This window comes from Triturus cristatus, chromosome 2_1 (genome assembly GCF_964204655.1).
Source record: "Triturus cristatus chromosome 2_1, aTriCri1.1, whole genome shotgun sequence".
Classification (NCBI taxonomy): Eukaryota; Metazoa; Chordata; class Amphibia; order Caudata; family Salamandridae; genus Triturus; species Triturus cristatus.
In genome coordinates, this window is record NC_140581.1 from 442,419,986 (window position 1) to 442,445,471 (window position 25,486).

A 25,486-nucleotide genomic window follows, 5' to 3' on the forward strand; every position below is an offset into this window, starting at 1 on the left:
TGAGGAGGAAATTCTTAACGGTATCTCCCCTAGCGCGGCCCTCTCATCCAACCTGAACCAACTGACCCATTCTAAATCGATCTTTCATAACACAAAATCTGCTCTCCTAAAGTTTAATAGAATCCTAGAATTCAGCATCAGGGGCTCACGTTGGGAATCCCTCTGGGACAACCGTAACATTTTGTACAAGGGCAAACCCATGCACAACGAGGCATGGATCAAAAAAGGCATACTATTCCCACACCAGTTGTACGCGGGGGAATACCCCATTCCCTTCCGAGACCTACAAATCAAATACGATCTTGCACCAATTGAATTCTATAACTTCCTCAATGTAAAAACGGCTTTGTCCAAACTCAAACTCTCCCCTACGCCGCCCTCACTCCCACCATACCTTGCCAGACTAAACAGACTAGGACACCAGGTTTCCTTTCTCTATAAACTCAGCCGTCCTCAACATTCTGGCCTTACTGCCCCAATCACACAATTCTGGAATAACCTCTCATCTAGGCCAATCACTGACTCGGATTGGACCAATACTTGGATATCCTGCACGCGACACAAAATCAGCCCCACACTTTCACAGACAAAATACTGGCTCTTGCACAAAGCCTTCTGGACCCCTGCACGATTATTCGCACACAACCTCTCCCAAGATGCCTTTTGCTGGAATTGCAAACGCGCGGAGGGTGACTTATCACACATCATCCTAGACTGCGACTGCGTGGAGCACTTCTGGGAGAATATATTCGACTTGATCTCAAAGCTATTCCACATCTCACCGGTGAAAGAGCTCCCTTACCTAGTTTTCGGTTTCACCCAGGACCCATCCCTTGATGCAGATGATAAGGCATTACTTGACCTCCTCCTCTCGGCTGCAGTTAAGACAGTCCTCAGCAACTGGAAAGATACCAGCAAAGCTAACTACGCAGGGTGGTTGAATTGGATAATTAGCTTACGTGGAGCAGACAATATTACACTCCGCCAGACACCGTGGCGACCTGCCACGAGAAAAATATGGTCGACTCTTGATAACTACTTCACGACATGTAAGCCACCTTAGATGGGCCCACACACCGCCCACGACTCACCAACACATGCTGCCCGACTGCCTTCATTGCACTCCTAGCCACCATAAATACGTGTCCTTAATAATGATTGAGTATAATGCTGTTGTAATACAATGTCTGTTACTGAATTGTGTGAGTATGTGATACGTACTCTACTGTTATACTTTTGTACTGTCATCTACTATGATCTACTGTAGCGTACAGTAATTTTGATTCGTAAATTTGTGACTCATACTACACTACTGGACTTACTTTATATATGTCAATGCTGTAACAACCAATAAAAAACTTTTGAATTAAAAAAAAAACCACGGAGCATTTGACTTGACTAATATTAAACATTGCGTGTTATTAATTAAATACGGTAGAGCGTTTTAGTTTCCTTTTCTGTTGAAGTGGTTGGGGTTTGTTTTCCGTTTTGCCAGCTGCCATGGGCAGAGATGCTGGAGTCAATTAAGGTGTGGCTGAAAGTAAATCGCAGTGCATATGCACTTGTTTCGGCACCAGCTTTTAAGAGCTAACAATGGTGAGCACCGGCAGGACCTGGGCCAATTAAAGCTGGCGTTATTAAAAAATATGTTAGAGCATTTTTAGTTTCTTTTTCTATTGATGTTGTCGGGGTTTGTTTTCCGTTTTACTAGCGGACATGGGCAGAGATGCTGGAGTCATGTAAGGTGTGGCTGGAAGTAAATCACAGTGCATATGCACTTTTTAGAGCCAACGATGGTGAGCACCGGCAGGACCTGGGCCAATTAAAGCTGGCGTTATTAAAAAATATGTTAGAGCATTTTTAGTTTCTTTTTCTATTGACGTTGTCGGGGTTTGTTTTCCGTTTTACCAGCGGACATGGGCAGAGATGCTGGAGTCAATTAAGGTGTGGCGGGAAGTAAATCGCAGTGCATAAGCACTTGTTTCGGCACCAGCTTTTTAGAGCTAACAATGGTGAGCACTGGCAGGACCTGGCCCAATTAAAGCGGTGTCTGTTGGTGTGATTAATACAACTATACAAATCAGTCAAACTTAAAAATAATATTAAAAAACCCCAGAGCATTTTATTTTACTAATATTAAGCATTGTGGGTTATTAAAAAAACATTGTAGATCATTTATTTTTTCCTTTTCTGTTGACGTCAGGGTTTGTTTTACGTTCTGCTACCACTGCTCTTTAATTCTTTCACTGCTCTTTAATACTAAACTCCAATATACGAGAGACCTATTGGCACTGCCAATGCTTGTTTATACTAGTGTTATAAATGGGGCGCTCTAGTTGGCAATGGTATAAAAACTCTGTCCAAGGAGGCACCCTTCTTTCTAGTCAGGGTAAGTGGATTGCACAACCAAAATAACCTCTGCTCACCCCCTTGGTTGCTTGGCAAGCCTATCTCGGAGGAAATATGTAAAGTAATTGTACATAACACACACAGTAACGCAGTCAAAACACTACAAATGGACACCACACTAGTTTAGAAAGAATAAAGTATGTCTATCTAAACCAAACAAGACGAAAACAAAAAAAAATTCAAAATACAGAACTCAAAATATGACTTTTTAAAGGTTTCAAGCAATTCTGTAAACAGAACTCTTTGGATGCGGTGATTTTACACGAAGTACCTTAGATGCATCAAAATCCACAAAGTAAAACAGTCACAGAAGAAGTGTTGCGTTGAATCAGGTCTATAAGGGGAAGCGTTGCATCGGGATACAAGAAGTTTCTGGTCTGCGGGTGATGCGAGGAAAACCTTGGCGCAGAGGTGCGATGAGTGGAAATGAGGACGCGCTAGAGGTGGATGCGACAGAAAAAAAGGGGCTGAGTCGATTTCTTAAGCTGGGGTCCCACAATGAATTGATTCTTTCAGCCACACAGCAGGGGCTGTGTCAAAGTCAGTGTGAGGGTCTTGGACTTGGGGAAACTCGGGGAGCAGAACTCTGGCTGCAGTGGTTTCTTCAGCCGCTAGCAGGCGCTGCAACGATTTCTTCGGCCGCATGGCAGCGGGGCGTGGAGATTTCTCCTGCACAGCGGTGCTGCATGGGAAAAACAGGCAATGGAAGGGCGATGCGTCGATTTTGAAGTCTTTTGCAGCTTTTTGTAGCAGGAACAGACTTCAAGGGTCCAGAACAGACTGGAGTTGGCACCACAAGGCAGGTCAGAAATCCCAGAAATTGAGGTCAGGGATGCTGCAGTGGAAGTCTTTGGTTGCCCTGAGACTTCCAACAGGAGGCAAGCACACACAAGCTGTTGGAGAAACGTGGACAAGCAGGATACATTGAAAAGTCCAGTCCTTTCACTGCAACAGACAGAAGCACCAACTGCAGGCAAACCCAGGAAAGCAACACACAGTAAAGGGGCAGTACTCCTCCTGACAGTTCTTCAGCTCTTTTTCTTGGCAGAGTCCTCAGTTCCAGAAATGTTCTAACAGTCCGGGGTTTTAGGTCCAATACTTACACCCCTTTTGGCCTTTGAAATAATCATTCTTCATAGGATTGTCTTTCTGGTGAACAAGTTTTTGTTCTGCCTGGTCTTGGCTCCAGACACTCCTGAGGGGGCTGGAGACAGCACTGTGAGAGGGCATGCACAGCCCTATTGAGGTATAGGTGACAACTCCTCCCACTACTCTAGCTCAGAAAGGCCCATCAGCCTGGTGATGAGCCATCAGGATATGCAGGGCACACCAACTCCCTTGGTGTGACTGTCTAGAGTGAATGCACAAACAAGCCCCAGTCATTCTAAACCAGACATTGATTCCACAGTCGGGCAGAGGCACAGGACGGTTAAACAAGAACATGCCCCTTTCTAAAAGTGGCATTTCCAAGCACACAATTTAAAAGCCACCTTCACTGAAAGATGTGTTTTTTTTAAATTCTGCGCTCAGAAAGCCCAAACTCCAAATCTCCATCTTTTCCCAATTGAAAGTTACACTTATAAAATGTTACAAGGCAGCAACAATGATAACCTAGGGGAAAGCTAGTCCTTGGAATAGTGGAAAACTAAATTGGCAGTATTTCACTAAGAGGACATGTAAAACACACCAGTACATGTCCTACATTTCACATAAATCGCACCCAGCCAATAGGGGCACCTTGGGATACCTTAGGGATGCCTTACATATAGTAAAAGGGAAGGTTTGGGCCTGGTAAGTGGGTGCACTTGCCAGGTCAACATGGTCGTTAAAAACTGCACTTGCAGACTCTGTAATGGCAGGTATGAGGCAGATTTACAGGGCTACTCGTGTGGGTGGCACAACCAGTACTACAAGCCCACTAGTGGCATTTGATTTACCAGCCCTGGGCACACACAGAGCACTTTACTCAAGACGTACCAGTAAATCAAAAATGCCAATCATAGATAACCAATCAGAATTATGATTTACACAGACAGCATTTGCACTTTCGCACTGATCGACAGTGGTAAAGTGCCCCGAGTCAAAGCCAATGAAAACAGGTCAGAAAAATAGGAGGCAAAAGGTTTGGGGATAAACCTGCAGAAAGGGCCAGGTCCAACAACCATTACATAACACTTTAAAAAAGAAGATAAAGAGGACTGCACAAAGAGATAGACTAAAAATCACGGATGGACAGTCAGCAGAATCCCCATAAAAGTAAGACTTATCTATTGTAATAGCTCTTTATTACAAACCTATCCTAATGAATATCCTCATGGTGATAACTATTCTGAAAAGAACTGCTCGCTCAATAGAAAGGGGGTAATTAAGCAGTAAAATATTCAAGTTATAGTTATGGCAACTGTATGAATAGTTGAAAATCCAGGGTAAATTTAAGAGATCAGACTTTTCCATTTATTAAGTATTTCAGTATACTTGCATTGACAAACCTGAAACCCAGGAAACTGTGCTTTTTATTTTATATACCTAAATTGCAATTCATTACGATGGGTTTGTTGGATCAATCAGCGCTGTGCAAGAAGAACACAACATACAATATGATAGCAAGTAAATTAAATTACTTCTGAACTCTAAAGCTTAAGCTATTCTAAACGCATATCAGCAAATAAACAACCCCAAATATTTAGTGACAGAAGTATTTCTATAGTAATACAGACTTTTGTTGCTTCAGGACACAACTGAACTGGCAGAGCTAATAGGCTTTACTATTCCATGCGTAAACAGCTAACTCAGTCTGTTTTTTGCTGTGTATTCTGGTACTCGTACTGTTCATTCAATTATAAAATCAGGACTAGGAACAGGAGAATTCTGACTATTGGAATGAACGGGACAACAAGTACCAGAAAACAAGAGGAAAAATGATCTGGATGTTTAGCGATAGATTTGGAAAAGTTGAGCGTGTTTCAGCCATTACAAGAATATCGAATTGTTAGTCTCATAATACATAGAATTATAACAGCTTCCACATTCTACAAATGACACTTGCAATGAACATGGAATAATTTAGCTTGTTAAATGCGCCACTTTAGCCATCAGAAGAACTTTTGATAACATAACCAGGAGCTCACATGGTCAATTTATCACAGTCCTTAGGAGGATTTGAAAGGGGGAAAAAAAGGTGTTTTGTGCATTTATGCCGTTCCAAACGCTTTATGAGTACGGCTACTGTAAGAAGCTGGCTCTGTATATACTATACAAAAATTAGGTACAGTGTGCACTAAGTCCAGGGAGTCCCCAGAGGTATTGCAGAGGCTAAGTTAGATAAGTACTGTTAGCTCTTTGTGGCATGGTCGGGGAGCAGTTAGGCTAATACTGTTGCAGGGATTCTGCACATATACAGAACTATGCGCAGGAAACCAGGACCTCGTGTATACTGGTGTACCAACCTATCACCTCAGTGCCCAAAATCCCAAAAACCGACTAGCTATAGTGTCTCATTCGTTCGTCGACCAATAGCCGAGCTACCAATGATTAGACATCCCCAGAACACAACACTCCCGTCTCTCTCAGGAATCGCGGTAGCAAGACAACTCTTTTGCTCATTCACTCATACTTATCCACAATAAGAGTAATCAGAGTCACGGTATAGTTTAAAATGTTTATTTTAACTAACGTGCTCTATGGTGCAGTACACGTGCCAATACTAGCGGCAAAATGCATAAACACAATACTGTCAGCATTGTTACAAGTCCATAAAATACAAAAGGGGATGTCATCATATAAAGACAGTGGAAAAGGGCTATAGTACCTAACCACCCTACCCGGGTTAATATTTAGTTTATTATAAAAAAGAAGACCTCTGGGCTTCGTCAGCAGACCCCATATCTCAAGGCCTAGATGAAAGGTTCACATCTCAGGACCAGCACAGCTCTTCTCTCTGGAAAGGTCTCTCTCCAAGTGTGTGAACAACATGCTTCGCTGCAATATTAAAGCACACTACCTCCAGTAGTGCAGCTGTGTGTCATGTTAGGTCTAGGTGCGAGGGACTGACCAGAACAGAACAAGGGGCACTGTTGATCGACCTTGTACATCATGTGCAGACTAAACCCCAGAGAACGCGAAAAGCAGACAGTTCATGTGAAAGGCACAAAGTCTTGCAAAATAAAGGCATGTAGTATTGTGCGCAAAAGCAGCCTCATGGCAGCGTAGCTCATGCTAACTTAATGTCGACAATGAACCTACCCTCTATTTAACAATCCAGAGGGTGTGAAACATCTATTGTATTCAGTCAATCAAGGACTGACACACACTCCGAGACTGAATCCAGACCAATTAGGTAAGTATAAAAAAGGTATGCTTATGTTTTATTTTAGAACCAAGCAGGACTTGGCACAGGTAAGTGATATATACATTCAAAAGGCAAGACTGTTCAAGGTAATGCAGTTGTGCTTGAAATTACAATTGTTACAGGTTGGTCAATGCTTTGAAAACAGTTTAAATTACACAGTAATTACTTGTTTGTTACTTTTGAGTTACATTGGATTATTTTGAGTACTGGGGGTGTTATGTCTAGATACCACATCTTTGGAAATCTACATACAAGGTAAGTATGACTCTCTATACTTTGCAATGGAATTCACTTTTCCCTACACATTAACAGTCCCACACACAACATTTTTAGGCCCAAATTCTTATAACATGGGTTCCTATGGGAGAAACATGGTTATCGGTTTTGGAGGTAAGTATGCGACGTACGAGGGTGAGCTTTGGGAGTTAGGACCAAGGTTCCTAAAGGAGTAGATGGTCACTCAAGTTGCACCTCCAGAGGCACTGGGGCAGCCGGGTGCAGAGTGCAGGGGCATAATGTTTGCCAATGGGGCTATAGGTGCCTTTGCTTTAGGACTGCTGACGAGCAGGCCACTGGGATTTGGGAGCAAAGCTCCTAGGATTAAGGTCAGCACTGCAGGGGCAACGACCAGCACAAGAGCTGCACCACCAGCGGCACTGGGGTGGCCGGGTACAGGGTGCAAAACGGACGTCGAGGACCCTGTGTTTCCCAATGGAGATTTTTAGTTTCACAAAGAGGCAGCAGGCTCGGGCAGGGAGGCTTCCTGAAGGGGACCACTGGCTGGAGAGATAAGTTGGGATCTTAGGGGATGCCTGGACACCTTCTGTTGGGCCACCCAAGGCCATGGGGCGTCGGTGCAGGGGTGTCTGGCATCGGGTTTTCTTACCAGCTCAGGTCACAGGGACCCTTCAGGTTAAGGTTGCAGGTGTCGGCTTGAGGGACGCCAGGGATTGCCAGATCCCAGATCAGGATCACGGAGCTACCAGAATCTGGATTCTAGAGGTGAATCTTTGATTGAGCAAATCTGGAGCTCACGGGAGACAGAGTCAGTAGGAAGGTCACAAGGCAGGTCCTCCGGGCTCTGGAGGCTGCTGGACTCGCCGGGGTTCTTGTTGTAGGCAGGTCGTTGACGGGACAGGCCGTTAGGGATGGGGCCAAGGCAGTTGGTGTCCTCTTCTCCTTCCCGGGTCAGCACAGCTCTTCGGTCCTTCTTCTACTGATCTAAAGAGGCATGGCTCAAGTGCCTCCTAAATACTAAAATTAGGGGCGTTAAAGGGGTGTGCAGGTGGGGACCAAAGGGTCCATTCCTTGGGGTGGGTACACGCCCTACTATGGCACCCATCAGTGGGACGGGGCATGAGCCTCTTCCTATCTGGCTGAGTCCCCTCATCTTCAAGTTGGAGGGTACCGAGATGTGTGCTTCACCTCACCTCCCCCAACTGAGGGGTGGAGTTGGCAAAAGAGGGCACACCTCTCTTCCTAGCTTGGATTTACTGCTGATTCTCCTGCCCAAAGTGGGGGCCATAACCAGTAGGAGCCAGTTGGGGGAGCAAAAGGCAGGCACAGCGTCAAGAGGTGGCGAGCCTTTGAAGCTTCCCCTTTCATGGACCCAATCCATCCTGGGGGAGGAGGAATGACACCTCTGCCCTGGATGGACTTTGTTTCTGGACCCAGAGAGCGGAGGCTCTCTACCCAGAGGTCCAGAAACCTGTCTGGTGGTGGTAAATGTTTGAAAGCCCTTAAGGAACCACACCAGGGCTGGTGGATTTTCAGGGGGCATCTAAGATGCCCTCTGAGTGCATTCTATATTAAATCCCACACTGGCATCAATGTGGGTTTAATGTGCTGAAATGTTTGCTACCAAACTTCCCAGTTTTTAGTATAGCCATTATGGAGCTGTGGAGTTCGCAGGGACCAACTTCCAGGCCCTATACTCTCTTTATGGCTTTACCACAATTACACTGTCCAAGAATGGACTTAGACACTGTAGGGGAACAGGGCTCATGCCTATGTACTCTAAACTTAGGGATAGTGCACCCTGCTAGAGGGGTGACTTACCTAGGCAGGCATGGCATACAGGGGTGTGTGCCATGTTGACTCTTAACTTTTCTCTGCACCAAAACACGCAACCTGCTGTGCCAATGTGTGGGGGTTAAGGTGCACGGCCTCTAAGGGAGGCACAATAGGTGCTGCAGCCCTTAGAGGCCTTCCGTGGTCACAGTGCCCTTGGTATCCATGGTACCTTTCTACTAGGGGCTTATCTGTGGCCAAGAATGTGCTAATTGGGGAAACAAAGGTACAGTGTGGGAAAGAACACAGGCCATGGGAACCTGATTGGCACATCAAGTCAGGTTGTATAAGATGTCAGGCTGCATCAGATGTCAGGCAAAAAATGGGGGTAACTATGCAAAAAGGGGTACTTTTCGAAAGCTACTACAAAATATTGATGTACACCACATACTAGCTTACCCAATTTGTTTATTTCTCATAAAGGAAGATGTTGCTTGCCGTCCCCAGGACTTTTAAAGAAGAGCGCAAATGAAAGGTGGTATTGCATTTGATGTTGCCATTTTTCAGTATCTTTTCAAAGGGTCAATGCTTGTCGAAGAGTCACAGGCTATGCTGCATCTTGTGCACTCCAATTATTGTACTTTCCAGGTCGTCAAGCTCTGAGCTCTGTCCCCCAGATTGACTGACTGCGAGTGCCATTGGCAGAAAATTACTTTTATGGCACCCACCACTGTGCACTGGACTGCGTACTGAGGTGAACTTTCCACAAGGATGATGGCAACATCAACACAGATTAAATGGGCTCCTCTTAAAGGTTCTAAATACCATCCAAATGCCCACTCTCTCTCTCTCTCCATGACAGTAAATCAGGATGAACGATGTTCACCCAGGGTTACATTATTATTTGCTTTAGTACGGTGTTTTCCATTGTTTACATATTAAGTTGTTTTTTCTCTTAGGACTTATGATAGTGTTGTCCAACTATAACACTGGTAAACTCAATCTGTGATTGTATAATCCGGACCATCATGGTAGGGACGTCAAGAGTAAACTATCAGTAGGGAGATATTGAAGTGTAATCACATACCTGCCATGTCTTGTAATTTTATTATGGTGGGTTGGGCATGCAAAGAAAGATTTCTGCGTCTGTAAAGAGGGCACTCAGCCCAGGATTTCCTGCAATGTTCCTGTGAAAGTGTTCCACAGAGTGATTTCAGGCACAGATCATGAATCCCTGGAAATAGTTTGGTCTATGTATTGAGCAATACCAGGAGCTGCAGGTTCCATTAACACATTCATAATATGATGACATCCATTGAACAGCAAGAAGCGGCTACCCGGCAGAGTTGTATCACATGCATAAAACACCATGTGATTGCTAAATCAATTGTACACAATATTATCCACATTCATTAGAGAAGAAAAAAGACAACATTTCTATCTCGTAAATCTGCAGCAAAGTAAGTGGGCAAGACGGTGGATGAAAAGGGTACAAAGCCTGCAGGAGGACTGGAATTGGATGGTCTAGCCATATCGTACTCACCAGTTCTGCTACTTAGGTGTATAGGAATTGTAGGTGGAATTTCTTTGGAGTGAATGCTTCTAATCAGTGGCAGAGTAAACGTTTAAGCCTATTTCTGGTCTTCAGACTGGCATACATCTATACATGTATTCTTGAGATGGGTTTGCTAGCACACAACTTAAATTTAACTCCACTTTAAATAACTCTGCAGGGTTTCTTACACCTATCAGAATACACAAATTAAACTACGTTATGAACAGTGTGTTTGGTAGATTCCTTGGCTCTCTCAACTGTCTTCTTCCACCTAACATGGATGTGTATACCCTGTTTGTGTTCATGTTATGTCTACCATACCAAAGATGATAGGTTTGGAATCCCCACGCAGCCCCCCCCATACAAGAGCTCCTCAGTGAAAGAGGTCAGTCATAGTGTCCACAAAACCAATCAAGATCACCTATTCTCTTTACATTTCTACATGAGAACTATGGGATTTACCCATTATCAAATTCTGTTCCAAATGAACATGTATGAAACAGAATATCAAATAGGAAAATAATAAGTCATTGCTATAAGATCTTTGAAAACCTCGGGTACATTTTCTTCAGGATGAGCTAGAGGTCAATGCCTCAATTGAAATTCCGCTTACCAGTAACCACTCAATAGAGACCTTCCATTTGAATGGCCACATTAGCAAGATTGTCTCTCCATTCCTTTCGAGAATATATTACGAAGAGAGGTATATAGCTCGCTTCAGACCAAATTTTGTTCTCACCAGATCTCAACAGTTGTAGAAGCCTGAGCCTTCAACTTGTGATGGTCAATAAAGGTCAACCTCTCTGCTACAAACTCTGCATGCAACAGGGTGAACTAGAGTCCATATATAACACCAGTAAGACTGCTGCAAAGTTTTCTACCCTGCAGCACACAACAATATTTTTTTTTAAATGACAGGGAACCCAAAATCAAGCTGCTAAACTCTGCCTTCATTAAAGGCATCTGATCACAACACCACAGCAGCAAAAGTAGAGTAAGATCACATTTACATTTTAAAAGTAGTCTACTGCAGTTCAAATAACATCCTGCGGTCTGGCACAGCAAATCTGTTGACTCCCAGTACAGCGGATAAAGTATCCCAATAGAAGCATGCAAGCCTCTGGAACGCCCTACATCATCCAACACCTATAGCCAGACTTTAAGAAATACTTAAAGATAACACTTTTCAAGCAACCTCTATTCCCCCAAAAGGGATCCACGCTTTTTAACACACCTTATAACCATTACTATCTTGGCTAAAAGTTATTTCATTTTTTATCTTTGTCTCTTTCTATGCCCATCGTGCTTTCTGGCTGGACGTCTTGCCTATACAAGCTTGAATGATATATTAGTAATTGTGTCATCTAATTGTTACTCACCATGAACTGTAATTTATTCATGCCGACCCCTGTACGATTAGGTTAATATTTTCTGAACAGGAGATCCTAAAGGCTTAATGTTTCACTAACGTCACAGAAAAAGTCTCTGCACAATATTTTTTTACTGACTTAAGTCTACACACAGACAATATAACAATGTGTAACTTGACATGGCAATTCAATTCTCTGTGTACATGCAGCCATATACTATTTAGTGAATTTAAACGATCTTACTGAGCAAGAAGCGTGATACGTCGATAATCATTTACCAGGTTTTGTTAGTGGTGGTTCAAGTAACAGACCGTAGAGGGATTTATGAAACAAGGTGTCATGCCAACCAAAGCACAATGGTAAAAACATGTGACAATTAACTCCCACTAGAGTTGCTTTTTCCAATACCCCGGGCAAATTGTTAAACAAGACTAAAAGCTCAGTGACGGCACCAAGGTCTCTTGAAAGACGTAAATACAGTTAAGACAATGATCTCTGATATACTGACTAAGAAAAATTGCCAGAAATAATATTCTTGACAAATCATTTATTCCTGTTCCTCAAACTGAGAATATACACACAGCATAAAGGAGTACTACAAAATTAAAACCTGCATTAACTAAACTGTAGAGTCTAATGTCTCAATTGTGTGCACCCCATTCTATCCTTTAGAACATGGCCCCAGTGAACCTGGTGTCAACTGCACACAAAATACTGCGCTAAGTAGCGCACCTTTTGTCAGAGACAATATTGCTATATAAGGTGCTCCTTTAACTTTAGTAAGATTTATACTATGCAAATGCTCACCCTATACAATGCAGAAATTAGGTAAACAAATCCCAACCACTTTTGGATGTGCAGAAATGTGACTACAGTGCACAAAAACCTAATTTCGTTAAATATAGGATGGCATGCATAATCAGTTTGTACATAAAATGCCCAACTATGGTATACATGTTAAATTAAAAACAGAAGTGGGAAATGATGTGAGAACAACACAACAAGACAGAATTTAAATTAGAACAAGAATTCTGTATGCACTCAATAGACTGACTACATAATATTTCAAGACTAAATATCTCTAAATCCATTTCATACGCAAGACTTGGATGAAATCCATTCCAAGTACAGAATATTTAAATAACAATTTGATTAGGTTAGGATTTCTAAATAAGCCGCAGATTATGATTTTAGTATAGGATACTTTGACTGTAGCATGAAGAACAGAAAAACGTCTAAAAAAAAAAAAAACGTAAACATGCTTTGTTGTGGTGCGCCCACTATCACAAAACACAAAGTGGAAAAGACCAATTAGTTTTTCTACACCAGTGCCTTTCAAACTAGTGTTACATCTTAATTTATGAAGTGTGTAATATGTAAAGAGACTTACCGCAAGAGCCACTCAAAGTGCTGAATTTGTCTGTGTAACTTAGATTGCACAGACAGTAAAAATTGTAATCTGGGCAAGAGAGAACCCAATTTAATTTGCAGGTAATGTGGAAACTTTCACTTTCCTCAAGAAAACAAACATTTCCAGTTATAGTTCTTTAGTAGTTCTTAATCAATATTAGTTACAAATGTAAATCAGTCAACGTCTCTTTGCCAACAGGTTAATCATCTTGGAAATGGCCAGAAACTGACAGAAGCTTCATGTATTCATTAATTAAGATAAATGAACTAAATTTTAGTAAAATCATAATTGTAGCATCACACAGCCACTGAATATCACAAAATGTGTCACTGCATTGACCTTTATCCATTTCACAACATAATATAATCGGTAAACAGAAATCCAACAAAGCTTGCAAAACTAAACTTTAAAACCTCAGAGAACCACACAAAAGGAATCATTTTCAGGTCACCACCGTTGGAAAGTCAAAAACAAAGCACGCCAGACAAGAGGAAACTCCTAATCTGGCCTGACCTTGGCTTTGTCGCTATGGTGGCAGGGGTACCCCGGCGGCACATCGCCAAACTCTTAATCAGGTCCTATGGCTTGGAGCACGCTTATGTGCCAGGGTCCACTAGAATGAAAATGGTGCAACTTCTCAGCACCTAGAGCCCACACAGGTGGATCAGGTGCTGCTGAACACATTGAGGACAGCCTCAATGAGGAGGACAACCTTTTAGTAAGGTAGAGCAAAAGATTGGATCTAGAGACCAGACTCCTGGCTCTAGAGGAAAAAAAGGCAGAGATGGGCTTAGCTCCCATCAACGGTGGCGGCAATATACTAAATAAGGATAACAAGTAATCTTATGGTCCTAAATCCCCAGAGGGATTGAATATGAAGAGGGTGATGATATCAGCAAATGGTTCATAACCTTTGAGAGGGCTTGTGAAATGAGAAAAGTGAAGAAGTTACACTGGGGGGGGGGGGGGGGGGGCACTCCTTCGGGAACTGTTCACTGGTAACTGCAGGGACAGGCTACTGACCGTTACCGGGGCAAATGCTGGTTTTTATGACCTCATGAAGAATACTCTAATTGAGGGCTTTGAAATCAACTGAGGAATACAGTATTAAATTCAGGGGGGCTCACAAGACCCCAAATCAGTTGTGGATTGACTTTGTTAACCTCTCCAGGGGAAAAGTGGTGATAATTACCAAGATAAAAAGCTTGAGTCTTCAAAGAGGCCCCAAAACCTGCATGGGGGGGGGGGGGGGGGTCCCAAAACTCTTCCCAGTCCAATAATAGGTACAGAGGAAAGAAGTTTGAAGGCTAGTGTCACAACTGTAAGAACTTGGGACACTTAACTGGAGAAGCTACTTGTCCTAACAAGAAGTCCCTTAATCCTCCTACAGCTACTCCTGGTGTAGTCAGTCTCCACATGGGATCAGCAGTGTGTCCAGAGCAAAACAGGTTGCACACTGAAGCAGTTCTAGTCACAGCGGATGAAGTTGAGTTAGCCACTTTAGCTGTGTGGCCACCCAACTTAAAGAAGTATTTGCAATACCCCTGGATCAATATGGACTAGAATAGAAGTCTGGAGGGAGCCAGGTGCCAGTGAGATACACTGGTTTCCCCAGAGCAATACCCGATTGGGAAAACTTACCCAGTCACCAATGCTGATAGCGTTATCACTAACCATGCCATGGCTATGGTAACATTAGACTCTGAGGGGGGGGGGGGGGGGGGGGGGGGGAGGAAGAGGGGGGGGTTACTGGCCTGAAACAGGTAGTGGTCTCTCCAAAGATTCAAGCTGCCCGTCTGCTTGGTAATGTCTCCAAAGATTCAAGCTGCCCGTCTGCTTGGTAATGACCTGGAAACCTCAGGATGGGCTGAGGTAGAATTAAGAACCCATGCAACATTGCTGGACATCCATGAGATTGTATGCGTAAAGACTAGAGCACAGAGCCGAAAGCGGGGTGAAAGAGAAGTGTTGGAGCCTGAAAGAATGGCCTAACCTTGCAATAGAAAAGGTAGGAAGACTGGGAAACCAGCTTCTGTACAGCAAAAGGCTCAGGACCCCTCTCCTCAGGGAGAGGACTTGGAATCCCCAGAAGGAACTGAGCCCATAGAGCTTGACACTTACCAGGGGGACCCTCTAGGGTAGAGCTGTGCCTACGACAGCAGGACTGTCCAACTCTTGAAAGCCTGAGGCAGCAGCTGCTGCTGCACAGGAAAAGGAAGATGTCAGTGGTACCCCACAGAGTCTACTGGGAGGCGGGACTACTGTACACTGAGGCCAGAGACCCCAACATCTGGGCCACACCAAAACCTGGGAAAGGCAAGTTAGCCACTTTTACAGGCCCCAGATGTCTCAAAGTAAAGGTGTTTGTCAGCTCCTGAGTCACCTGTCAAGCCAGTGGCAAAACAGGTGGACACGCAATGGCCCCCTTGATTCCACCACCAGTGGTTGCCGTTCCCTTTGAAAGGGTAAGTGTGGACATAGTGGATCCACCTGAACCTCCCACAGCATCAGGAAACACATTTATTCTAGTGGTAGTGGATCATGGCACTAGGTATCCTGAGGCAATTCCCCTTAGGACTACTACAGCTCCTGCAGTAGCCATGGCCCTCACGTTTCTTCACCAAGGCAGGGTCTCCTAAGAAGGTGGTTTGAGACGGGGGATCAAACTTCACGTCTTCTTACCTAAAACATATGTGGAAAAAGTGTGGAGTGCAGTACATGTTTACTACACCCTATCACTCACAAACCAATGGGCTTGTTGAGAGGTTTAACAAGACATTGAAAGGCATGATTATGGGGCTCTCTGAAAAACTCAGAAGGAGATGGTATGTCCTCTTACCATGCTTGCTTTTCGCCTACAGAGAGGTGCCTCAGAAAGGAGTAGGGTTTCCCCCTTTGAACTTCTGTTTGGCCATCCTGTAGGGGAGCACTCGGTCTTGTAAAAGAGGGTTGGGAGAAGCCTCTAAAAGAACCCAAACAAGACATTGTGGACTATGTACTAGGCCGAAGGTCCAGAATGGCAGAGTACATGGAAAAATCTTGAGGCCAGCCAGGAGCTACAGAAGTACTGGTAGGACGAAAAAGCTGCACTGGTAGAATTTTAACCAGGCCAAAAGGTGTGGGTTTTGGAGCCAGTGGCACCAAGGGCTCTACCGGACAAATGGAGTGCCCCTTACCCCATCTTAGAAAAGAAAAGTGAGGTCACCTAGTTGGTTTACCTGGGCACAAACAGGACACCCAAAAGGGTGATTGATCCATGTGAACCGCCTTAAGATTTTCCATGACAAAACTAACATCACCATACTGATGGTGACCCATGAGGATCAGGAGACACTCCCTGACCTCTCGTACAGCTTCAAAAATGGGACAGTGGATGGAGTGGTCTTTTCAGACACCCTCACTACCCAACAGTAGACTGACTGCACGCAGGTCTTGCAGCAGTATGCTAAGCTCTTTTACTTAACCCCTGGTCAGAAACTGGTGTACCCATGATGTGGACACTGGGGACAGTGTACCTGTCAAATACAAAATCATCAGTCTGATCAAGTTAAGGAGAGCATCAGAGCTGAAGTCTGCAAGATGCTGGAGTTAGGAGTTATTGAACACTCGGAGAGCCCCTGGGCCAGCCCAGTGGTTCTAGTCCCCAAACCTCATACACAGGGTTGAAAATAAGAAATAAGGTTCTGTGTGGACTATAGAGGGCTCAACTCCGTCACCAAGACAGATGCTCACCCTAACCCAAGAGCTGATGAATTGATAGATAAGTTAAGTGCAGCCAAATGTCTATGTACCTTTGACTTAACTGCAGGGTACTGGCAGATTGGCACTGCACCAGGAGCAAAAGAAGACAGCATTTTCCACACCTGATGAGAATTATCAGTTCACTGTTATGCCTTTTGGTTTAAAGAATGCCCCTGCCACAGGTTGGTGAATCAAGTCCTTGCTGGATTGGAGTCCTTTAGTGCAGCATATCTAGAAGATATTGCTGCCTTTAGCTCTACCTGGCAGCATCACCTGATCCACCTGGGGACGGTTTTGAAAGCTCTGAAAACTGCAGGCCTAACTATCAAGGCATCCAAATGCCGGATAGGGCAGGGAACAGTGGTATACTTGGGCCACCTTGTTGGTGGAGGACAAGTGCAACCCATACAGCCCAAGATCCAGGCCATCCTGGACTGGGCAGCTCCAACAACCCAGACCCATGTCAGGGCATTCATTGGCTTGACTGGGTACTACAGGAGGTTTATGAAGGGATATGGGACCATTGTGACTCCCCTCACAGAACTTACCCCCAAGATGCCCAAAAAGGTCAACTGGACAGTTAACGGTCAAAAGGCTTCTGACACCCTGAAAGAGGCAATGTGCTCAGTATCAATTCTCAAAGCTCTAGACTATACCAAGCAATTCAAAGTACAGACTGAGGACTCTGAGCTAGGGATAGGAGTGGTCCTATCACAGAACAATGATGAAGGCCAAGACCAACCTGTTGCTTTTATAAGAAGAAGGTTTCTCCCCAGGGAGTAGCGTTGGAGTGCCATTGAGATGGAGGCCTTTGCTGTGGTTTGGTCTCTGAAGAAGCGGAGACCATACTTGTTTGGCACTCACTTCCTAGTTCAAACTGACCATAGACCTCTCAAATGGCTAATGCAGATGAAAGGTGAAAATCCTGAATTGTCGAGGTGGTCCATGTCTCTACAGGGAATGGACTTTGTAGTGGAACACATACCTAGGACTGCCCATGCCAATGCAGATGGACTTTCCAGGTTCTTCCACTTAGACAATGCAGACTCTCTAGGGAAAGGTTGGTCTAAACCTCTTTAATTTTTTGGGGGGTGGGAGGGGGGGGGGGGGGGGGGAGTTGTGTAAGAAAGTGCCCTCTTTTTGCATGGTTGACCCCACATTTTGCTAAACTGTTGACGTGCTTTGACTGAGTGTCCCCATTGTTCCTGCCAAACAGGTACCCAGGACCTATGCTCTTTCCCTAAACTGCATTGAAAACAAACCCCAATTGGCACCCTTTGGCCACAGGTCAGTCCCTGATAAATGGTACCACAAGTACCAAGGACACTGTGGCCAGGGAAGGCCTCGAAGGGTTGCAGCACTTATTGTGCCACCCTTAAAGTCCCTGTAGCTTTACACACACACTGCCTTTGCAGGCTGCATGTTTTGGTGCAGAATAAAGTGAAGAGTCGACATGGCCCACATCTCTGTGTGCCATGCCTACAACCCACTGCCCTGGCATATGTCAGCCACCCCTCTAGCTGGGTGCACTATACTAGTGGTGAGGGTACAGGTGCTTGAGCTCTGTACCCCTACAATGTCTACGTCAATTCTTAGACATTACAAGTACAGTAATGCCATTAAGAGTATATGGTGCTGGGAGTTTGTCATTATCACCTCCACAGTACCATAATGGCTTTACTGAAAACTGGGAAGTTTGGTATCAAACTTCTCAGCACATTAAACCCACACTGATGCCAGTGTGGGATTTAATAAAAAATGCACACAGAGGGCATCTTAAAGACCCAACACAAATGTCCAGCATGAGTGGCTTCTCAGCAGCTGCCACCACCAGACATGTTTCTGGACCCCTGGGTCGAGAGTCTGCAGCTCTCCGGGGTCTGAAACAGTGCACATCCTGGGAGGAGGAGCCAAGCCTCCTCCCTCCCCCGATGGGCAGGGTCCACGAAGAGGAAGCTTCAAAAGCTTGCCGCCTTTGTGAGCTTCCCCAGGCCTTTTGCCACTTCCAGCAACTGGCCCCCACCGGTTCTGACCCCCACTTTGGGCGGGTGAATCAGAGGGAAAACGAAGTGAGGAAGGGAAGTATGCCCGCCTTTGCCAACTCCCCCTCCCCAGGTGGGGGAGGGGAGGTGAAGCACAGCTCTCAGTGCCTGCCATCTAGCAGATGGGGGGGACCCCGCCAACCAGAGTGAGGCATTTGCCCCTCTCCCACCGGAGGGTGGCATAATAGAGGGTCTACCCACCCCAAGGAAGGGATCCATTTGTCCCAACATTTACTTACCTGTAACACCCCTAAATAAAGTATTAAGGGGCACCCCTGAAACTTGCCTCCTCAGACAAGCTCCGACCAAGAAGAAAAAAGGACGGAAGAGCCATGCTGAAGCTAAGAAGAGGAGGACACCAACTGACATGGCCCCAGCCCTACTGGCCTATCCCCACCTCGAACCTGCAGAAGTGAAATCTCGGTGTGTCTGGCAGCCAGCAACCTCAAGAAAACCCGAGGACCTGCCATACCTTCCACAGAAAATACTCTGTCGCCAGAGTTAGAGTGGCCCAACACCACAAGCAGGTCTCCCCAGCGACCCTGACCTGAGATCTAGTGATCTCAGACTTGACTCGACCCTCTCCACGAAGTCTCTTTCTGGAGGGCCCCCACCCGACCGCGACTGGAGCTGGTAAGAAAAACAGAATCCTAAAGACACCCCTGCACCCGAAGTCCCACGGCCTTGGGTGGCCCAACCAACGGTGTCCCAGCATCTCAGCTTACCTTTCCAACCAGTGGTCACCTCCAGAAGATAGTCGCCCCCAAGCCTGCAGTCTTTCTCAAAACCGGAGAATCTCCTTTGAAACCAACAAGGCACCTGACGCCAAAACAGCTCCCTGCACCCAGCCGCCCCTGCGGGTGTACTCAGGGTGCAAACTCGGATCCCCCTTTGCCCTGATCCTAACACCAGGAGCTTTGCTCACACAACCCTGTTGTCTGCTCGTGAGCAACCACCAACAGGAGTCCCCCTATTCCCCTTTGGATAACATTGGGCCTCAGCACTCTGCCCACGGCCGCCCGTGTTCCCCTGAGGGTGCTTCGAGAAGACATCCTTGACCCTGGGGGAAACCTTGTTCTAACCCCAGAAACTCAACCCCAAAGACAGAGTTAAGCAATAACTTAATTTCTCTCCATAGGAATACAAGGACTGTTTTTCATTGAAAAATGTTCCAAGTGTGGAGTTGATTTGTATGAAAACCTGAAAAACTACAACTGTGCAAAACTGATTTTACTTACCTTTTCTCTAGGAAATGTCCCAGTGTGATATCTAGTCATATCACACAGAGTAGAAAAATTAACTTGAAAAGTAATCTTGACTTACCTGTAATTTCAATTAACTTCCTTTGAACCTGCATTCAATTTTAAAACCCTGCATAAGATTTTGCAAAGCATTTATTTCACTTACCTGTGCCAGGCTTGGCTTGGTTCTAGAAATGAAATCACTTAATATTTTTACACAAACAAAATTGGTCTGAGTTCAGTCTTTGAATGTGTGACATAATTTGCTGATTGAGTGTGTACAACAAATGCTTAACACTACCCTCTGATAAAGCCTTACTGCTCGCCCACAGTACCACAAATCGAGTGTAAGGTGCTATCTGCTTTTACCTCTGCCTATCTTTGGTGTTCCACTGGACTCTGTGCACATTATACTTCATTTTGGTATAGTATATACAGAGCCAGCTTCCTAAAATCTTTAAATTCTGATTTGTTTTTGTGTCATCACACAATTACAAAACAAGGGCTATCATAACTACGGAAATTTAATTGGGAAATGTTTGCATAGTTCACATTTTAGCTTTTTGAATGTGTTAGAATGAAACATGACATTCTACAGCCTTTCACTTCACACTTTGTGTACGTTTGTCGGACAGTTCACTGTACAAAACCCACAAACTCTGCAGTCAGAGAAAGTAAAATAGTTTCTGAGGCAAACTGACTTATGACCCGTCTCTGAACACAGAATATAAGAGGAGATAAAAACAAGATTTAAAGGCATCTTTAATGCTCCTTCACTTACTGACTGAGCAGAACACCTGTTGGTTGTCAGCTACCCAGAAGGGGTGGGTAGGCTCTAAATATAACTCGCCCGATAAAATCGGATTTGCCACAGACAGTGGATTTTCCAACACCCAGTTATCAACTGCTTTAAACGACCCAATAAAAGAGTGACTCCTTGGGAGAGGCCTTACACCTCCTTTCATGGAACATTGCAGGGGCGAAACCTCTTGCTATAGGATCGATTCCCTCCACAGAATTGACAGGAATATTAAATTATTACACTACAAGAGACCTGGTCAATTGAACCTCTGCCACTAGCAGAAACGTTAATTACCATGTAAAGGCCACAGAAACTCAGTGTTATGGAAGACTGAAAGGGTGACTTGCAGTCTACGTATTATTTTTAAACATCATCTCTGAACAGCCCCGTCCCCTTCTGCGGATCCGGGCCTGCAAATAAATCGAATATATATATACTGCTTCTTAAAGTTTATGCACATCCCAACTGTAGTAAAGTAGGATCTCTTTTCATGGTCACCCCCACTTATTGCTGGTGTTATTATGTTTTACTGACTAGTCTGACTGGGATCCTGCTAATCACGACCGCAGTCTACGTGCTTCTCCCCTAAATTGGACATGGTGAGTACTTAGATACACCCCAGATTGGCTACTGATGTACCCTTGTAAGTCCCTAGAACATAGTACAAAAGGTACCCAGGGCATAGGTACACTAGGGGTCCCCTTAGGCTGAAGCATGTATTATGCCACGCATGGAAGTCCACTCAAATTATGACTACAGGTCTGCCATTGCAGTCTGTGTAAGCTGGCGATAGCATCACTTACAACAGATATAAGTTTCCTTATAAGCGAGATCACTGCACTTAAAACCTACAAGTCACCCCTAAGGCAGGTCTTTCAATCCTGAAGGCAGGGAGCTCAGTTAGAAGTGTGAGTGCCCCTGCATGAGTAGGACACCCTTACAATACACGGGGTCCATTCTCCCGGGTTGGAAGTGCATCAGCCAATACAATATATAGAGTGGCCATGCGTCACTACGCGATGACCACCTCTAAACTGGCTGTAACGAACCCTGTCGTATTTGGTACCAAACATGTTGGAATCATACCTCAACACCGTAGACTGTGTTGAAGGTAGGATTCCATGCACTAGTAAAGCTCCTCCGGGAGGCCCTCAGTACTCCCAGTACCAGTCTTCTAGACCCGGACAGCAACCTATGGTTGCAGCCGACCAGATACATGATCCTTCCCTCCTGCTGCTGAGCCAAGCTCAAGCAGGGGTGGGCAGGACAATAGGTTTCCTGTCACAGGGAGGTGTGACCATCACCAAGATAGGACTTTGTGTATTGGGACAGGGTGGGGGCGCTTGCTAGCGCCACTAGACTTCCTTGGTGGGCCCTTTTGGTGCCCTCCTTTCATACTCCAGTTGGAACCAGTTCTTGGAACTGTTGGCTCCCACTCTGGCGCAAAACTGGACAAAGGACATGTGTAGGAAGCTGGCTCTGCATATACTATACCAAAGTGAGGGATGGTGTGCATAGAGTCCAGTGGAACTGCAAAGGTAGGCAGACGTAAAGTTAGATAGCACCTCACTCTCTATTTGTGGTAGTGTGGTCGAGCAGTAAGGCAGTATCGGAGGACAGTGTTAAGCATTTGTTGTACACACTCAGTCAGCAAATGAATTCACACACTCAAAGACTCCACTTCAGACCAATTGTTTTTGTATGAAAATATTCTTTTACTTATTTTATATTGTAGAACAAAGCAAGCCTGGCACAGGTAAGCAATAAATGCTTAACAGTAGTAATGCAGTTTGTTAACAGTTTGAATTGTAAATGCACTTTGTTTTGACTTGCAGTATGGTTGCAGAGAAATGCAATACTTTGTAAATACAGCACAGACTAAGTACAAGTTACTTACCTTCGGTAACGATGTATCTGTTAGAGACGATTCTAGCCGCAGATTCCTTAACGTAGAATAATGCCCAGGCGTGAGACTGGACCCGGAAAACTTTCTTGCCCAGCATCTCTGCGCGCTGAGGGGCGGTACCCACGCGACTTCGCCCCGACGTCCTGCGCGGGCATGACGTCAGCGAGGTCACATAAGCCCCACCCGGCACGCTGACGTCAGTTTGCTTCGAAGAACTTTTTCCGTGCCACAACGCTGAGCCATTACAACAAAACTGAGGAGAGCATGGGAACAGTGTGAAACAAGCATTGGCATAGCCAATAGGTCTCGCCTTTGGGACCTTATACGTGTTTAGCAATGCAACAGTTGCATAACTAAATACTTATAAGGTCCCAAAAGCGAGACCTATTGGCTATGCCAAGCGGCTGTGCAGCCGCGAAAGTGATCGCGATCAAACATCAAAGCGGCCGCGAAAGTGAAAGTAATCGCGGTAAAGCGCGGCGCGCGCTCCCGCGCACATGCACTGTAGCTCTAGGCTGGCCTGGTAGCACTTTTTGGAGGTCTCTCAATAAGTCTCGCCAGACCAGCGCATGTGCTGGGTCAGGCGAGACCTAAAAACCAGAGAAACAAAATAGAGAGAGACAAAAGGTGAGAAACATCACCAGGTGGCACCAACAGCAGGAAAAGAGCAGAACACCACTCAGAGGAACAACTGTGCAAGCCAAGAGGCACAAGCATGGAGAGAGAGAGAGAGAGAGCAAACACAAAGGGAAGGGCCACAAGCCCAGAACAGAAGAACAGCAGCAATTCATCCCCGGACTACACTGCCAAGGATGGCCATACCCCGGAAAGGAGTAGGAGGCAAAAGGACAGGTAATCCATCCACAGACTACATAGCCAAGGAGGGCCATAACCCTGAAAGCAGTAGGAGGTCAAAGGACAGGTAAAAGAACCCCCAACGAAGAAGACCGGGTGGGGAACAGAAACTCTAACAGAGGGAAAGAGCAAAAGCAGGCCCTCACGCTGGAAAGAAACCAGCTGGAGGGATCCCTGACCTGAAGAAAATGAAGAGGACACCCACAGAAGACAAGCCACCCAGCAGGAGGCGACTGCAGAAACCCAAGCAGAGGGTCCTCACAGAACGGGGAGGAAGGGTAGGTCGTGAAGGAATCTGAGGCTAGAATCGTCTCTAGCAGATATATCGTTACCGAAGGTAAGTAACTTGTACATCTGACAGACTACTAGCCACAGATTCCTTAACGTAGAATAGATACACTAGCCATACCCAGAAGGGAGGAGGGCCTGCGAAACAGTCTCCCCACCAGGAGAGACCCAGGGCCCCAGTAGGGGACATGGCACAAGGACAAGAAGGAAAAGGCCAGGAAATCCTAAGTCTAACCAAGGGAAAACTGCCCAACACCCCACAGGAGCAGACAGCGCCCTAAAAGCCTCAAGGAACACAAGGACCACCTCGAACCCAGAGAGAAGAGGCACCGTAAGAAGCACATATACAGAGATAGAAAAGAGCTGAACACACCTCGGTCGCAAGCATGGGACAAGGCCGCAACGGCTCCACCGCCAATAGTACAGGCTGAAGAAAGGCACAGTTGCGCAGGAAAAAATATCCGCAGCAGAGGACAAACAGAAGACCTGCAGAGAAATCCGTAGACGGCTTACCAATCAGCCAATAAAGAAGACTCAGAAGGCCTAATCTCAGGGCCTACCGGGCGTACCAACAGCCAAAATCACAAGTCAAAAAAGGGCCGGACCAACAGCACCAAAGGGCCAACGAAAGAACCCTCAAGGCACACCAACCACACAGAACACACAACCGGGGCAACTCGTCACTAGGCCCCAGGAAACAATGGGAGAACACGTCCCAGAACACAGACCAACATCCAGGTTACTGAGGAGGACGACGAAGCCCCGCAAGGGCGTGAAACAAAAGAGCGCCATCGAAGGGAAGGTCAACCAGCCGCTCCCTAACGTTCTCAGGGAAAACACTATCCCTCAGCCAAGCATGGCGACGGAGGGCCACAGAAGAATCCATGGTGTGACAAGGCACCTCCAAAACGTCCAGAGCCAAGCGAAGAATAAACGCCGCCAGCTCCCTGCCATCCAACACATGGTGCCGCAGATCAGCGCAGGCACCTTCCTGAGAAGCGGAAGATGAAGGGACTCCGTCGAATTCCACAAGCAAGAAGTGGCTCTGGCCAAGACACAAGGCGTGCCAAGTGCCTGCAAGGCAACACTAGAGGAGGCAAAGATGTTGCGCCCCCAAGAATCCAACCACTGGGCCTCTTGAGACGGGAAAGACAACACTGATGGCAAGGAGGGAAAGGCAGTCTGCAAAAGAGGGCGCCTGGTAGAAGGGTGGAAGGAAAGGCAGACAGGATCATGCGGAGCAGGACGGTGGCGGTGCAGAAGTGGCTGGGGCACTTGGTCCCCCATAGCAGGATGCCCCCCAGGCACCCAAGAGAGAATTATGGAGCGAAGCCTCGAAGGGAAGCAGCAGCTCCTGTCCACCAGAGCCCTGATGGAGAACCTCCAGAAATGATCCGTGGGGAAATGGGCAGCCGGATCACCCATGCGCAGGATTCCCGCAGCCGTGGAGACAGCCCGGGCGAAGGCAGCACTCACCTCCATAGGGCAACGCGGTGGGAAAAGTAATT

General features: G+C 45.8%; 1 protein-coding gene across 1 annotated transcript in view; it reads right to left on the bottom strand.

Moving 5' to 3' along the window:
- TENT2 (terminal nucleotidyltransferase 2) overlaps positions 1-25,486 on the bottom strand; it is a 693,839-nt gene that overhangs the window by 605,797 nt on the left and 62,556 nt on the right. The window lies entirely within an intron of this gene.